Here is a 15,435-nt window from a genome sequence, read left to right on the forward strand (position 1 = left end):
TGATGCTCTCTATGTCTAGGAAACTTTGATGAAGTCCCAGGAACTTCCTTATTCCATTTTGACGTCATGGAGGTTCAATTAATCAAAGATACTGCAGCCAGACTTGAACTGGTCCCGTCCCATAGTCCAGTTGAGATGCAAAGTGATATTCAGACAATCCAGTAAAGAGGGATTCCTTTTTTCCCAGTTTTGTGATGTTCCCTAATGTCTCTTCCAGCTCTAAGTCTAAAATCTCTTCTGTTAGACTTCATTTAGGTCACTATATTATTAAGACAGAATTCATGACTTCAAAGATAACCATTAATATGCCTGAATGGTCCAGAATCACAGGATATAAGGAGTTCTCTAAATAGAAGGCAGAGGAGTTAAAGCATTTATTGAAACTCAAAAGTAGCAGACAGACCCATGGACCAGTGTCCCCAATTCAACATCCTGGCAAGAACCTTCCAAAACCAGTATGCCCATCTCATAATAGTGATCAGGAGGCCACAGAAAAATATTATGGCAGCAAGCCAAGCCATACTGGTGCTGCCCCCCCCATGCCAGGGCCCTCCAGCAAGAAGACCACCCACTGGCCTCAAGCCCCTGCTCAGCACTCTCCGGTCTCCATGAGGGTCAGTCCTGCTTTTTTTATATCGCCTGCCACCATCGCTGCCGCTTCCGCCACAATCTCCAAGCTGTGTTCCAGCTAGCTGACTGCTTCTTCTCTCCTTCAGCTCTTAACTGCTCTTGCCAACTGCCTTACCAACTGCCTCTTAGCTCTGCTCCAACCGTTCAGCAAGCTCCTCCCACCACAGGCTTCATGTCATCACATGGACCAGAACTCGGGAGCCTACCATTAGCTCCAGTCTTAGCCACTCCCCCCCAGGACCCTGAGAGCCTCGCCCCTGAAGCCCACTCAAATGGGCAGGGAAGATCTTCCCATTCACTGATTGCCTTTACAGTCACCAACAGTTGCAGGAAGACTCTGAAGCTGTAGTCTGAGTCTTATCTGAATAGCAGAATTGGGAATAATCATAGAATCACAGAATTTGAGATAAAGAAATTACCTTGGCAGCCATCATGTTCAACTCATACAGGAAGGAATCACCATTGTAACATATCTCCAAGGAGAAGGAACTGCCCATCTCTCAGAACGAGCCATTCTACCATCAGCCAGTCCTGAATAGAACATTTTCCCTAACATCAAGCCTATATTTGTCTCTTTGTAATTTTTACCCATTGCTTCTGGTTCTATCCTCCGGGGTCAAACAGAATAAACCTATTCTCTTCCCCACAGGACAGCCCTTCAGACACTTGATCTGAACATGCCTATCTCCTTCAGCCTATCATCATTCGTCATGAGCTCAGAGCCTCTGTCATCCTAGGTACCCTCCTCCTTTGGACACTCTCCAACTTACTAACGTCCTTCTTATCCCATGACTTCCCCGAAGGGAACACAATACTCTAGATGATGTTGGACGAGGGCAGACTTCAATGGGATTCCCACCTCTCTATTCCATGAAGCTCCACTCCTTCTAACACAGATCAAGATTGCACTCTTTTTTGACTGCCACATCATACCATTGGTCATAGCTGTTCAAGAGAGCACCAAGGCTACTAGAAGACTGTCCTTTAACTTCCTGTGATAGGATTGATGAGAGGATAAAATGGAATACTATTTATAAAGTGCCTGGCAGACCTTAAAGCACTATGTAAATGTTTAGTTTGTTGTGGTTGTCATCATCATAGAGGGGCCATCAACTGTTAGTCTATGTGACAAGGGGGAAGAGGTTTTGGAAACCCCTAGGGAAAAAAAAACTCCAGGGCTATTGGGAATGTGCTGGGTGAGTAGCTCCTACATGAATCATGACTACAGGTAGTCTAGCATTCAGCAATTAAGACTGGGAGACAGAAGGAACGTTCACCATAAACTAAAGCGAGGTGTCCAATAGAGAAGATTAAGACCCTGGGCTAAGAAGCTTGGTTTGAATGACAGGCTTGAACCTACGCTACCTACTTTGCTAGAAATTTCTCTTTGTTCTAAAGAGATTGGCGTCTAAGGCAAAGAACCTCTTGCAGGAGATGAGAGTCCTTGTAGCTAAAATTCTTAAGAGAACAAGATAGATCACTTCTTAAGGAAAAAGCCTTAAAGAATCCCTCTCCTCCTATCCCCAAGGGAGGACTTTGGTTGGTCCTATGGCTAAGGTAAGTGTTCTTTCTTTTCTAAAAAATAAAAGTTGCAACAAAAATCTCAGGAATTTGAACTGCAAGAACATAGCAGCAGAGCTCACTCTTCTCATGAGGAAGAGCTAGCCAAAAACTCCTCTAAAGCCAAGAGCAGGAAGCCAGCAGAAAGAAGCTCCACACTATTGAGCCTGGTAGAGTCCAATCTGGCAGAGACTGAACATCAACGAAAATAGCATTTTTCAGAGACTGCAAAACCAACAGAACAGCATCCTACAGAGAATGCCTGGCAGAGATCCATAGGGGTCAGGCCCAGTAGGAGCAACACAATGACAACAGAACACATCAGCAGTCCTGCAATGTCTAAGGCAAGATACCCCTCCATGTCCATTCCCTAGCCATTTCTTCACTCTATTTTGCTCTTTCACATTTGTTCTGTACATGTGTGTCACAGATGATATGAGGGAACATGCACCAGGATTATGGGGAAAATGTCTTATTACTACATTTCCTATAATGATAACATTTCATTAATGCTTTTCTTTGAATTGTGTTCTCCAACTAACTATCAAAAAAAAAAGTAAATATGGTGGTAAGTGCTTATAAACTATGGGTTTTGGCAGATATGGACCCACAGTCTATCTTGACCCTTGTGTGTAATCTAATCTGGGGGACCTACTGTACAAATTGAGTAGGCTCCCAAGGGCTACACTGGCATTAACCACTCGACACACCAGAATAGTCTGGCTAATGTTGAACTCTACAAAGAAAGATAGTTTACTCATTAGCTGGAATTAGAAACATTACACACTTAAAGTGTTAATTGCTATGATGCTTTAATGGTATTAATTCAACGATTAACAGCGTTGCAAGGTCTTCTTGGTTCTCTGGAGGTTTGAAGTTATGCAGGCCTCTCTGGCTAATACGAAGATTAGTCCAGAGTTTGGGCCTCAACTGTAAGAGATACACTGAAGAAACAAGTCCACTTTGGACTGAGTATCTGGCGCATGAAGGGAAATTTGAGTAGCAATTGTGCTTCATACACTCTAAAGCTTTCTCCAGATTTCTTTCTATCCAAGCCAAATAAAGAAATGTATTTTCTTTTATTCAAACCGAATCCACTTGATTTTTCTGTCTACTCACATTTTATTTCTTTACCTCTTTCTTTCTTTCTCTTTTCCCCTCTCTTTGAAATTTCTACTTTCTTTTCTCTTTTTTCTCTTATTTTGACTTTCTAAATATTATTATACTTTTTGATTAAATTGTCTGATTTATTTGATTTTTGAAGTAAAAAACATGATACTTTACCAATCAAGCCTAAAAGGGATGGCCCTACCTGTAGCTATAATTTTCCTAATCTAATAGAAATCATGTTGTCTCTGAAGAGACTGGGAAATATAACACAATGACCGACCGAGCAAGTATATACGGATTACTCTACCCTCCATCCTTCCACAGGCCAGATACAAAATATCAGATGAGGTTAGGGACTCATTCCTGATTCTGCATAATGGGATGGATATTCATTTCATCTCTATAGAGTGAAAATAAGAACAACATAGTAGTTTATGTTACTGTTTCAGCTCCAAAGACTCATTGTGTAAACATCTCACCAGAAAATGTGCTCATTTGCTTATGAAAATGCATAATGTTTAAAAAATATCCATCTGTGCTTTAATCCTTCTATAAAGTTGATGTTCCTGAGTCCTGCATTTGCTCTGATAGGATCTCAGCCATCTGGTCCATGCCTGTTCCTATGGCAGCCCCTCCATTGCCTTTTAATGGCAGCAAACAAAGAGAGGGACTGGGTTGAGAAAATAAAAATCACATTTTTATGTTTCACTGAAGATACAAGCCTTCTGTTAAGCTCTTGTTTTGAAAAGTAGGCATTAAAAATGTTTCATACTGATTTTAAAAAAAACTAAGTGGAGTGATTGAAGTGGTTTCCTCACTTCTCCTTGATTAGGATGCAAGAAGAGAATAATTTACAAGGATCCCAGGTGCCTCCCCACCCAAGTTTCAGACAAGACTTCTACCTCTACTCTGAGCATCGCGCTCCATGTGAAAGACTATTTGTTGTAAATAATGCATTGTCTTTATTATTTCAAGTAGTCTTTCTACTGATGCTCCCACATATCCGGAAATAGGATTTACACTTCCAAAATGGCGCTGAAAGACATAAAAGAAACTTAATGAAAATGTCCTTCAGAATGTATGAAACAAAATTTCTGAGACTTCTACCTGTGAATCTGCTCATCATCTCACAGTATCTGCCACAAACTATTTCAAGGAGTTTATCAGAGTTTCAGAACTAGCAACATTGTAAGTAGAAAAATTTATAAACGATGGTAAGTTCATGGTAAGCAGGTATGTTGGTTTTGGGATGATTCACAGGAATTGCTCAAAAGGGATTGAAGATCTCTTGATCTTGGACAAGTGACTAAATTGCTCAGGGCTTCAGTTCCTTCATCTCTAAAATAACGGGCCTCTCAGGTGCCCTCCAGCTCTAGCTTTATGGGCCCAGGATTCTCTGCAGCATTTGTTTCTGGTGGTAATAATAATAGTTGACATTTGTTCACTGCTTTATTTCTATCATCTTATTTGAATTGCACAAATCTGCCTGTGAAGCAGCAAATGCAAGTGAGGATCATAGCCTTTATGGTGCTATCTGCCCTTCATTTTCTAAGCAGCTGCTACCATCACAGCAGCTAGGAAGAAGTCTTATTGGTTGTAGTTAGTGACAAAGTAAGTGGCATTCCTCAGAGGGCTCACTCTGAGCATCTTCCTGGTCACACTGAAAACAGCAGGAAGGAAACAGCCTACACTAGAAGGCACTTCCACTATTGACCTTGAAGTATTTGGTTCTGAGTATACCTGATGAAAGTTCATGAGACCTGGAGCTGGGAGGTACCTGTTGTAAAGCCATTTCAGTCATATCCAACTCTACATGACCTGTTTTGGGTTGTTTATTCTTGGTAGGGATACTGGAGTGGTTTGCCATTTCTTCTCCAGCTCATTTGATCGATGAGGAAACTGAGGCAAAGAGAGTTAAGTGAATTGCGCAGGGCCACAGAGCTAGTGTCAGAGACCAGATTTGAATTCAGGAAGATGAAACTTCCTGACTTCAGGCCCAACACTCTATCCACTGCACTAACTGCCCACCTTAGAGTTCAGCTAGTTCTAGTTCTTCATTTTAGAGATGATGAAACTCAGAGCCAAAGAAAGGAATAGACTTGCCCAAGGTCATCTAGGCAAATTAGTAGAGCCAAGATTCAAACTCAGGTCCTTTGATGCCAGATGCATTACTCTTTTCCTTATAATACCCTCCCTACTCTCTAATACCTTTATGCACATTTACACTTCTGGCTCTAACCACTTTCCTGAGCTCCAGTCCAAATGATCAACTGCGTTTTGGGTATTTCAAACTCAATGTATTTTAAGCACCTCAAACTCAACTGTTCAATGCACAGTTTATAATATTTCTCCCCCCAAAAAAAAATCCACTATCTTCCTAAGTTCCTAGTATGGAAACTTGGTTGAGAACCAAGACAATACTCCTGGTCTCCCAGGTTTGCATCCTCAGCATCAACCTCAACTCCTAATTCACACTCACCCCACATATCCAATTTGTTGTCAGATCTTGTCTTTTCTACCCCCTCATAATCCACACAGACACCACCCTAATATAAGCCTCATTTCCCTCTGAGCTATTGCATAGCTTTCTAATTGGTCTCCCTGCCTCAAATCTCTCTCCACTCCAATCCATCTCCCACTCGGCTACCAAAGGGATTTTCCTGAAATGCTGGTCTGCATATCACCACCACCAACCCACCACTCAATAAATTGCAGTAGCTCCCTATTATCTCCAGAAGCAAATATAAGATCATCTGTCTGGCATGTAGAGAGAGTCCTTCAGGATCTGTCCCCTTATTGAGTCTCCAATCTTCTTACACTCTCTTCCGTGCTACATACTCTAAGATCCAGCTACACTGGCTAATGTGCTGTTTCTCACACACCACACCCTATTTCCCAACCCTGTGTCTTTGGATTGGTTGTACCCTATGCCTGGAATGCTCTCTCACCCTCTCCTTTCACCTCTGACCTCTGGCTTCCTACAAGACTCAGCTTGTTCAATCTTTCGAAGGAGGCCTTTCCTGCTCTCCCTTTCCTCCTAGTGCCTTCCCTCTGAGGTTACCTTCCACTTACTCTTAAATGTACATGTTGCATCATGACTACTCCATTAGAATGTGATCTCCTTGAGAGAGGGGTCAAGGTTTTGGTTTGGGGTTTTTTTTTTGGTTTGGTTTGGCTTTCGAATTTCTTCCTTAACCCCAGTGCTCAGCACGATGCCCGGTACATATTAGGTACTTAATAAACACTTTTTAACTGACCAGATTCAGGTCTGTTATCTCCTATAAGATGGAAGAAAAGTCCATCTTTTCACTTCTTAAAGTCTCTGCTAGTCTCTGTGTATAGTCTTAGGTTAGAAAGAACCATGGATATCATTGGCCTAGAGAGTAAGAGTTAGGGGGCAGCTAAATGACATAGTGAGTAGAGCACTACCCCTGGAGTCAGAAGGACCTGAGTTCAAATCTGGCCTCAGACACTTGACACACTTACTAGCTGTGTGTCCTTGGACAAGCCATTTAACCCCAGTTGCCTGACAAAAAAGAAAAAAGAAAAAAGTGGAAAGAGAGTAAGAGTTAGCTCTCAGACCACTCTTTCCTTAGATTCTTTGATGAGCTAAAAACATTCTGAGGCTAACTCTTATCTACCAAAAGAAGAAAAGAAAATGGTTGAAAGATATTAGCCATCACATTTACATTGCCAGTTATAGCTGCAATGCCACCAGCTAAGTGAGCTGGTATCTGAGTTCTATTTTTTCCAAACACACTGCAACAACTGAATTTTCAGTTGACAATAACGTGCTGTATCTTCTGGTCTGTGATCAATGGGAGACCATTCACAATTCTTTCCCCATTTCTATTGTATTTTTTAAATATAAAATTAGTCATTTCTCAAAAAGGAATCCACTGGTGGGGGAAAAGGACTTTTCTGAATCTGACCAATTCTGCTGGGTGCAATAAATTTCCCTGATAGTAATGCTCTTATGAATCAAATACAGTTTATTTCATTTTAAGTCATTTTTTTTTCATTTCAGGAAAATGAATGTTGGAGCCAGATAAGAAACTATAGGCTGCTTTCAAGAAGGTTACAAGAAAACTGCATCTTGCATTACTAATCCTTTATCTTCATGTTAACAAAAAGATTACTGACACATTTTTGAATGAAAGAAAATAAAATAGCAAATGCATCTTAGAAAATGTTTAACTTTCATGTGACACAGAAATCAGTTGTGTTTGGTTTTTTTAATGAAGCAAGATTCATAATGAATTTCTTTTTAAGAAGAGAGAGGCAGCATGGAGTCAGAAAAGGAGGAGGGGGGCACTTGGATTTTAGTCAGAAGAACTGAGTTTGAATCCAGCCTCTGCACTTCACTGCCTGTGTAACCTTGGATAAGTTACTTAACCTCCCTGGTTCTCAGTTTCCTCATCTGAAAAATGAGAGAATTGGACTAAATGACCTCTGACATCCCCTCCAACTGTAGATCTGTGATTCTCCAAACCTGTCTTATTTAACCATCTTACACCATAGCCATGTCTGAAGTTACATGAGTGATGTGCACCATCCCAGCTCAGTTCCAACTACCTGTGTGATCTTGGTTAACCAGCACCCACCAGCTTTGCCAATTTTTCAGACAAGGTGAATACAAGTCTCAAAGGTTCTTCTGTCTCGTTTCAATAGGAACAAAACTTCCAGTCTTCTTCCCCATCAGTTGCTACGGCTGTCCTCTTTTGCTCCACCCTCATGTTCATTTCCCCTTATCAGTCCCCTCTATCAAAATGGGTACCTTAAAGTAGAAACAGTTGATTTCCTCCAGTTCCTCAAACTGAAGAAGGAAGAAGAAAGAGAAAATAGCCCAGCACTTGCCATGGTATTAAAAAGGTATAAGCAAGATGTGCCTTCTGCCTACATGACCATCCTATATCAGAATATTAGGAATTACATCAGAGAGAGAATGCCTGGCTCAGATATTCAATCAATAAATAAACATCTATTGAATACCTGTAATGAGCACTGGTGAGATATACAAAGATGTGTGAGACAGAAGCTACAAGGAATTTGTGATCTATTTGGTGAGAGATCTTTTTATAATCATTTAGTTTAACTCTCTAATGCAGTATATATAATAAGGGTCAGATGCCTGATGGATTCAATAAGTGCTAGAAAAGCTCAAAGAAATAAAAGAACATCATGGAATAAGAAGGTGTTTGTTAAAGATAAGACATAAGCTAGGCCATGGAGGAAGGAGAGTATTAGGTAATACAAAGGAAAAGCTTTCTATATGTGGGAACTCCCTAAGCAAAAGTACTTAAATAGGCATGTGCAAGGTATATTTAGGGGGAAATCTGGCTAAAGCAGTACACTAATCCAAGAAGTAGTGGGTGATATCATTTGAAGGAGAATGTAGGAACAAATTTTTGAGCTCCTGGAATGCCAGGCTAGAAACCAAAAGCAATGAACATTTTTTCAGTCCCCTACTATGTGCAACGGACTGAGTCAGGCCTTAGGGCACATACTTCAATAAGGATCTGTCATTTCTTCAACGTGTGTACTCCCTCTACCAGTTCAGATCACAGCCCTTCTGTAGCTTACTGGTGGTTTTTGATAGCTGCTACTGCTGAAAGCTGATGGTGTTGACAACAGATCATGAACCTCATTGAACTTAGCTAGACTCTTATAGCAGACATACAGTCTATCTCTGGGCCAATGCTCAGAGTCTTTCCAATTTGGCAGGACCTTCCAGAGCTGAAGTTCCAATGTCAGAGCTTTGATGAGCTATCAGAGTAGGAATTCATTGCAGATAAACCTGGGGAGCATAGAAAGATAAGAAAGATGGGCCTCAGGCTACAAAGACCACATCAACTAGGGAGATAAGAGATGCATAAAATAAATCTAATACAAATTAGTACATGACAAGAGGGATATAAAGTGCTATAATGCTAAAAAAAAAAATTATCTTGTAAGCAATGGGAAGATGTTGGTATTTTTGAATAGGTGAAAAAAAGATTATTTTAAGAAAGTTAATCTGCATCAAATATAATGACTAATTTGGGCTCCAAAGGACTAATCCCTAATCCAATTAGATCAGCATTTTTAGCAGCTGCTTTGGGCTGAGAAAAGCACTGTGCTAGTCCTGTTGATAAAAAGACAAGATGAAAAACAATCCTTGCCCTCAAAGAGCTTATACTCTATGGTAGCAAATGGCATGCATGTGATGTTACATTGTCAGAAGTGATTTTTGTTTCAGTTTTGTTTGAATCTTTGTTATACAGGTGAGTTTTTTGGGAGGATGTTTATTAGGAAGTGACTATGGTATTCAAAATAATCCATTAACCATTTTAAAAAATAAAATTAACCCAGCAATAGCAATAATAGGAATGGAGAAAGTCTGGGGGAAGGTAGGCCAGTTAGAAGACAAATAAAAATGCAGGAGAACATATAAAGGTTTATTCAATGCCATACCAATAAAATTACTAAAAAAAATTATTTTACTGAGTTACTAAAAATAATAACAAAATTCATTTGGAAGAACTAAAGGTCAAGAATTTCAAAGAAACTAATGAAAAAATGTAAAGGAAAGAGATTCAGCAGTACCAGACCTTAAACTATGTTATAAGGCAGTAAATATCGAAGGTAGAGCAGTGGAGCTGAGTAGACATACAATACACATTGGTGAAGGACTATAGTAACCTTGTGTTTGACAAATGTAAAGATTTAAGTTTTGAGGATAAGAATTCATTATTTGGTTAAAAAAATTGTTGTGAAAGCTGGAAAGCAGTCTGGCAGAAATTGAGCATAGATCAGTATTTTAAACCATGTACCAAGATAAGGTCAAAATGGATACATGACCTAGATATAAAGGGAGACATCACAAAAAAATTAGAACATGGAACTTATTACCTATCAGACTTATGGATAAAAGAATAATATATGAAGAAACAAAAGATAGAGAGCATTGTAAGGTATAAAATGGATAATTTTGATTATATTAAATCAAAAAGTTCTTATATAAATAAAACTAATGTAGCTAAGATTAGAAGGAAAGCAGAAAACTGGGGAAAAAACTTTCATAGACAATCTCTCAGATAAAGGTCTCATTTCTCAAACATATAAAGAACTTTGTCAAATTTATATGAATATGAATCATTCCCCAATTAATAAATCGTCAAAGGATATGAACAGGCAATTTTTCTACAAAGAAATCAAAACTATAGTCATATGAAAATAATGTTCTAAGTAATTAATTGATTAGAGAAAATATAAATTAAAACAACTTTGAGGTATCATCTTATACCTATAAGACTGGGTAAGATGATAGATGTACTTCAATTGGGGAATGGCCAAACAAGTTGTTATATGGGATGACTACTTTGTTATAAGAAATAATGAACTGGTTGATTTTAGAAAAACATGGAGAGACTTGGACCTATGAAGGAAGATGCTATCCACCTTCAGAGAAAGAACTGATAAATAGAAATATGTATACTATGGTCTTACATATATGTATGTGTGTGTATATGTCTATATATGTATTATATAGAAATATATGTATATGTTTAATTGTAGCCTTTTCTGGGGAGGGCATGTGGGGAGGGAGGAAAAATGAAGTATAAGGTGCATGGCAGAGAACAAAAGAAAACTTAGAAGGAAGCACAGAAAAACTGGGTAGCTTTGAAAACAATGTGTAGTATTTATTATATGTTTTCAAAAAAAAGTAAAAAGTAAATTATATATGTTTACCCCCAAAAGGTAAATAGTGAATAGTAATTTATTGTTCTATATCAAATCATCTGTGTTCTGCTAGGTAGATGGAAATGTTCCTTTTTTTCTTTTCTCATTTTGTATTTAAGTTTAAAATAAATTTCAAAATTTAAGAAGAAAAAATATATAAAGGTAAAATTATAATGGAAAAAATTGAAAGGACCTTGTGACAACATCAAGAGAAATAAAGTGGTCTAAAAATTATTCTGAGGTTTCAAACCCAGGTGAGAGTGAGAACTGGGCAATTAAGCATTCATAAATTAAGAAATTAGGAAGGATATCTGCTTTGGAGAATGAGGTAGGAGATGTTGAGTTCAGTTTTAAACATTAGCATGTTCATACACTTAAACATCTCAGAGTTTATGTAATATAAACAGTAGAGTGTATGTAACATTTTGATCTTGGACTGGAGGAGGGTAGAAGCAGGGTCAGAACCAAGAGAAGAGGTCTATGGGCTAAAGCGAAGTTACAGTAAGTTCCTGATTCTGCCACCATGCTTTATGCTCAAGCTGCCCCTCATAACTGGAATGTTTTCCCTTCTTACTACCATTTCTTGGAATTCTCAACTCCCTTCAAAACTCAATTCAAATGTGACATTCTTCAAAAGATAATTCCTGATTTTTAGTGCCCACTTACCCACCCTAAATTACTTGGTATTTATGTCTTCCTGGGCTCCACCTGGAAAGAGTTCTGTTATAAAGACATCAGACTCTGGAAATCAGCTTACACTCTGCCTCAGAGTTCAACGGTTTAGTCATGTCTCTTTGAACTTGACTTTGGAGGCTTCCAGAAGGAAGAGGTCAAAATGATCATCCATCTTGGGCAGCATGGAAAAAAGGCAGTAAGCAAGGTTGAGATGTGTCTTTTCTGGGCACTTGCTGCTCTCCTAACTTCCTCCTCCAAGACTCTGGAGACTCTTGTTGTAGGACAGTGATCAATCACATTGTGGGGCACCAGAGAGACTGGCAGAGGGTGTGTGTCTAGGTCCAGATACCTTCTGTTTACCCTGCTTTTGGCCCTAATAATTGCCCAAATCAGAGAATCACAGAATTATAGAAGCAGGAGAGATCTCAGTAGTCATATGATCCAACCCTTACACAAAACTATACTCTACTAACATCTGAATTCAATCTCTCCTTCCTTCTCACAAACCAAGAGCCCAGACACAAGCCTTTCAATTCTCAAATCAAAGCATTTTGGGGATTATCTACATCTCCCCCATCAGGACCTTGGATTCTACCCCTGGTATTCTGGCCTCTGATACATGAGCCTTCATTTTAAATTGCCCAGAATGAGGCCGCCACACTATTTCCTGACTTCCAGCCATCTCCTGACCAAGACCCTTCAAATCTATGCCTCCCAACCACCAGCAGCTTTCTAGCTCCCTTTTATATGTATCTTTCCTTGTTAGAATATAAGCTCCTCAAGGGCAAGTTCTGTCTTGTTTATATACATATATATATATATATATATATATATATATATGTGTGTGTGTGTGTGTGTGTGTGTGTATATAAATATGTGTGTGTGTGTAGAATCCCCAGTGCTTAGCCTCATGCCCAGTACACAGTAAGAGCTTAATAAATACTTTGTCTATTTATCTTTCTACTATCACAGTAACTACATTAGACAAATTCTTTTACATCACAATAAAGTTTAGCCATGTGTCTGGTCTATCTATATTTCTGAAAGTTAGTGGTTAATGTGAGGGGAAAGAGTTTCCCCTGGAGAACAGAAGTCCTAGAACCAGGAATGCAGTTTTTGATGAGAAAATCTTCTTCCTTTTACCCCTGAGTGGTAAGAATGAAGAGTAAGTGCAGACCCATCCAGCAGGTAAGACAGAGTGCCAAGCCCTATTTCATCACACAATACTGATAATACTGTAAGGCAGGCTGTATCCCTCAGTGAATAACAAATCAAACAGCCACTGCATCAGAGGAATCAGGACAGAAGATTATTCCATCATTAAGTGTGCCTCTCCCTTACACCCCCCACCCCAGCTTATAGTTTGTCCCTCTAATGACAGTATCCACATGCTCCATGTCAGCAATTCTGCCCTGAGGTTTTGGGCATCCATGCCCTAATCCTGCCACCATGTGGGCAGACAACTAGGTGATTGGTGGGAGTCAAAGTTAAAGTCAGAATAATTCCATAATGGTTCTGCCACTGATCATGTAGACATAGCTACAGTGTGCCTTTGTGTGAGGGTAGATGTTTTCTCAGAGAATGTATTAAATATCCCAAAGGGGCCATGCTTCCACTACTTCTCTCTGGCCATATCTACAGAGACATAGTGAAAGTTTGATGGAACTCTCAAGATGACTGAAGACTATCTCCCCTGGACTCACCATCATCAACCCCTTAAAAAAATAAATCAACTTAGCTACAGAATTATTTGGGAAACTACACTATGGCAGGATAGTCTTAAAATATTGTTCCCAATCATTGCTTCATTCGGGGAATTTTTTCTCAATTCAATCTAATTCCCTCTATTCCAGGTATTTATTTCACCCCCTTCACTCTTGTACTTTTTGTATATTATTTTTTCAAACTGATTTGAAAACTGGTTCACATATAGCAAATCCTTTGTTTAGGTCCCAAATACATAAGAATCAATAAAAAGACATCCACGAAGCTGCATTTAACAGTCTTTAAGCCAAATCATTTGCATTTCTGATAAAGGGTTTTTGGTGAGGAGAGGCAGGGAGCAGTTAGGGGAGAGTTTGGACCTGTGATTTTGTGAACATAGGGAGCTTCCCAGTAATGAAACTCCCTCTGTCAAGGCAGATCAACAATTCTGCTGCAACTTATAGTTTCAGAGAATTTCTTATGGCATTGGGAGATCAAGGTACTTGCCCAGGGTCAAAAAAGCCAAGAAGTCTAAAAAGCAGACATGAACCCAGGTCATCCTGACTCAGAGGTCAACTCTATCCACTCCACCATATTGCCTCTCAGCCTTAGTACCAAGTAAAGCAACCAATGAGTATTCACTAAATATATCCCATGCACTAAGCACTAGAGGTAGGATAAAAGAAAAGAAAGTCTCTGCTCTCAACACATTCCCAATTTAATTGAAAAAAGTTATCACATAAAATATTATCTAACATGACAACATGTGTACTCTCTCTTCATGGCAAGTGATAAAAGGGACAGTATCTTCTTGAGATGTTTTCTAAGATGTACTCAGACAGCAAAATGGACTCTTACTTTTATTAGAAACAAAAAGCAAATTGATTAATAAGAAAACCCTTCTGAGACTCCAGAATTTAATTACTCCTTTCATTTGTGAATGAATAAAAAAATGTGCTAGATGTGTGTCTTCAGTTGTCAAAAGGCATCTCTGGAGCAGCAAACGAGATGAACTCAGAAGGTTACAATCAGTGTGCTGTGATTGATTGATTCACCAAAGGGAAAGGAGTCCTCCAGTTAACTGGCAATGCTGATGAAAAGCCAGTCTTTTCACAATAGCTTACAATTCTTATGTCAGAGTTACTGTCTGACCCGGCACAAAAGGTCTATATACACACTAAAGGACTTCTCACTTCCCTGCCTGGCTCATTGACCCCATCCAGATAATGTATGAATTTCAGTATCTGACACCCATCCAAGGTGAAGTCACCAATTCCCCATATAAGCATGTAGACTCACAAGGCTCAAAACAAGAACAATTTTATTTACAAGTTAAGGGAAACACTTGAGGCTTATAGCAGATTCATTCTAATAAAATTTAAGCTCCTTGAGAACAGGAACTTGTCTCTTTCTTCATATCTCCTGTGTCTAATCAGTACTTGAAACAGGCATTAAAATAAATGTTTGTTGAATTAAATTGAATGAGAGCTCATAGAAAATAATGATCAATAACCTAAAATCTGTATAGTCTAAGATCCTTACAAACTGCCCAAAGTAGGTTTCTAACAAGTGTGGTGGGGCCTATTGTAATTTCCTCCATGTCAATACTCACCTCTGTTACTACCCAATCTATGCAAAATTACATCACCAGTTGCTGGTCCCCATTATTGTGTCTTGTCAGTGTCCCTCTGTAGCTCCATTTCCTCAAGTTTTCCTCAATTCCTGGCAGGTGGTAACTATTTGCCACAGGTCTTTTTCTGTCTTCCATTCCTCTGCATTTCTCCTTAGCCTTTGCCAGATGTCACTTGTTCCCTTTCTTGGGAGACTAGTTCTCTGTTGTTGTTTTTGTTTGTTGTGCTCATCTGCTTCTCAAAGAGGACAAATGACATCATGAAGGTAATGTTTTAACTTATGAGTGAATTGGATTTAAATGAGGCAGAGCTGTACAAAGTCATCAGCCTCACTCTCTCCTCCAGAGTCATAGAAGTCCAGTGGCAAGATGTAAGTCAAGACAGCTGGCGATGGCCCAGGATG

The sequence above is a fragment of the Trichosurus vulpecula genome, chromosome 2 (assembly GCF_011100635.1).
Source record: "Trichosurus vulpecula isolate mTriVul1 chromosome 2, mTriVul1.pri, whole genome shotgun sequence".
NCBI lineage: Eukaryota > Metazoa > Chordata > Mammalia > Diprotodontia > Phalangeridae > Trichosurus > Trichosurus vulpecula.